Below are 3,008 nucleotides of genomic sequence, written 5' to 3'. Positions count from 1 at the left end.
TCCCTACTTTTGTAATCTATGCCTTGATTGATAAAGGCAAGTGTCCCATATGCCTTTTTCACCACCCCACTAACATGCCCCTCCGCCTTCAGAGATCTATGGATACACACGCCAAGGTCCCTTTGTTCCTTAGGACTTCCTAGTGTCATGTCATTCATTGAATACTTTCTTGTCAAATTACTCCTTCCAAAGTGTATCACCTCACACTTTTCAGGGTTAAATTCCATCTGCCACTTATCTGCCCATTTGACCATCCCATCTATATCTTCCTGTAGCCCAAGACACTCAACCTCACTATCAAGCACCTGGCCAAGCTTTGTGTCATCAGCAAACTTACTAATCCTACCCTCCACATAGTCATCTATGTCATTTCTATAAATGACAAATAATCGGGGACCCAGAACAGATCCCTGTGGTACGCCATTGGACACTGGCTTCTAGTCAATAAAGCATCCTTCTGTCATCACTCTCTGTCTCCTACAACTGAGCCAATTTTGAATCCACCTTATCAAATTACCCTGTATCACATGTGCATTTGCCTTCTTTATAAGTCATCCATATGGGACCTTGTCAAAGGCTTTGCTGAAATCCATATAAACTACATCAACTACACTATCCTCATCTACACACATGGTCACCTCCTCAAAAAATTCAGTCAAATTTGTTAGGCCCTCCGTCTGACAAAGCCATGCTGACTATCCCTGATCAAACCTTGCCTCTACGAGTGGAGATAGATTCTCTCCTTCAGAATTTTCTCCAATAGCTTCCCTACCACTGACGTGAGACTCACTGGCCTATAGTTCCCTGGCTTATCTCTACAACCCTTCTTAAATAGCGGAGCCACATTAGCTGTTCTCCAGTCCTCTGGCACCTCCCCCGTGGCCAGAGAGGAATTATAAATTTGGGTCAGAGCCCCTGCGATCTCCTCCCTTGCCTCCTTCAGCAGTCTGGGACACAAATCATCCAGACCTGGAGATTTGTCCACTTTCAAGCCTGCCAACACCTCCAATACCTTGTCATTCCCTATATCAATTTGCTTAAGAACCTCGCAGTCTCTCTCCCCAAGTTCAATACCTTCATCCTCATTCTCTTGGGTGAAGACGGATGTGAAGTATTCATTCAACACTCTAGCGATGTCCTCTGGCTCCACCCATAGATTGCTCCCTTGGCCCCTAACGGACCCTACTCTTTCCCTGGTTATCCTCTTCCCATTGATATGCTTATAGAATATCTTGGGATTTTCCCTACTTTTACCAGAAGTAAAAGATTTTTCAGGTAACTGAAGAGTGAGTGCAGCCTAGTACAACTAACACACACGTGGTCCACGGACTCCACAAGGCCGCAAAAAACACAGGTGTCTTGGGAGTCTGTGAACCAACGCATCCTATGGTTGTATGGGGCTGCCTCATGCTACACCCTATACCCTAGGTCCCCAATGGTAAGGGGGAGAACTCCTGCATAGAGAGCCCCCCACTGGGGACCTCCACCGCCGGATGGCAACATGGCACGCCAGGGTGTGTCCGTGCGGCGGGCGAGGGCAAAGACGTGGAAGGTGTGCAGCAACAGCCCATTACAGGAAACCCCTCCAACACCGAGCGAAAGGGCAAGGAGGGCATTTTCATGAGGCGGCTCAGTTTGCGGGTCTCCGACTCCAGCGGGGGGGGGGGGTGGGCGGGGTTTGAGGCTTGGGGCTCTGTTCCTTTTTAGCTCTTTTAAAGCCAACCAAATAAACCAAATTAACAAAATAAGGGATAAAGTAAACATAGCCCCTAAGTTAGGTTAGCTGTAAAACCAAAGACAAAGTTTAAAGAAAACTTACAAACATCAAATCAAAACGTGATTAAGAGGGTCGATAAAGCACCCCAACCCCCGCGGTGCCCACCGGGCACGGAAGGCCTTGACGGTGCTCCCTCTCCAGGGACACCCAGCCGCGAACATAGCCACGGAAGAGTGGCAGACAGTCGGGTCGGACGATCCCCTCGATTGCCCGCTGCCTGGACTTGTAAATGGCCAACTTGGCCAGGCCCAGGAGCAGGTTCACGAGGAGGTCCTCCTCCTTCCCGGCCCCCCTCCGCACCAGGCGTCCGTAGATCAGGAGCGTGGGACTGAAGTGCAAACAAAACATTAATAAAAGGTTTTTTAAATGATTGAAAAGGGAGTGCAACCTACCACACCTGATATAAACATGATCCACGGACTCCACAAGACCACAAAAAGGGCAGGTATCCTGGGAGTCCGTGAACCGACACATTCTATGATTGTAGGGGACTGCTGCATGCAACACCCTCCAACCCAGGTCCCCGATGGAAAGCGGGAGGACACCTCTGTACAGGGCCTCCGCCGCCGGACGGCAACAAGGCGCGCCAGGGCATGTCCAGGCAAGAGCAAAGAGGTGGAAGGTGTGCAGCAGCCCATGCAGGAAACTCCTCCGCACTGAGTGAAAGGGCAAGGAGGGCATTTCCATGAGGCGGCTCAGGTTGCAGGTCTCCGGCTCCCGCCGGGGGGGTGGGGGTGGCAGGGTTTGGGGCTTGGGGCTCTGTTCCTTTTCAATTCTTTATCTGCTTCGCACAGACTGGTGAAGAGTCCAGGAAATTCAACACAATACAACTCCTTGAGGTACAGGATCATGTGTAATGCTATCAAATATGGAATGCTTCACGAATTTGCGTGTCATCCTTGCGCAGGGGCCATGCTAATCTTCTCTGTATCGTTCCAATTTTAGTATATGTGCTGCCGAAGCGAGCACTTCTGTTCCTTTTCAAAGGAACACACATGAATCCCCAATTAATGTCCACCATCTGCATACAATTAAACGCAATTAATATATAATTAACATGATGGGGCGAGTGGGTTTAATGATCTGAAAAAATATTTCTCATCCTATGGCAAGACAATAGAGAAAACTATAGTAAGTAATGGTATAATAGGTTTTGTTTTAACACTCAAACATTAAAAATATGTCATTTGCAAGAAAACTTCTTGAACCCCTACCAGGTCGATGCAAAGCT

At 48.5% G+C, this 3,008-nt stretch overlaps 1 non-coding gene across 1 annotated transcript; it reads right to left on the bottom strand.

The window, feature by feature from the left end:
• Positions 1-2,639: 2,639 nt before the first annotated feature.
• Positions 2,640-2,746, bottom strand: LOC144686161 (U6 spliceosomal RNA). Its single transcript, XR_013577860.1, has one exon. It is a non-coding gene; the product is annotated as a U6 spliceosomal RNA (small nuclear RNA).
• Positions 2,747-3,008: the final 262 nt, after the last annotated feature.

This window comes from Cetorhinus maximus, chromosome 10 (genome assembly GCF_964194155.1).
Source record: "Cetorhinus maximus chromosome 10, sCetMax3.hap1.1, whole genome shotgun sequence".
NCBI lineage: Eukaryota > Metazoa > Chordata > Chondrichthyes > Lamniformes > Cetorhinidae > Cetorhinus > Cetorhinus maximus.
This window is presented reverse-complemented; position numbering and strand designations above follow the sequence as displayed.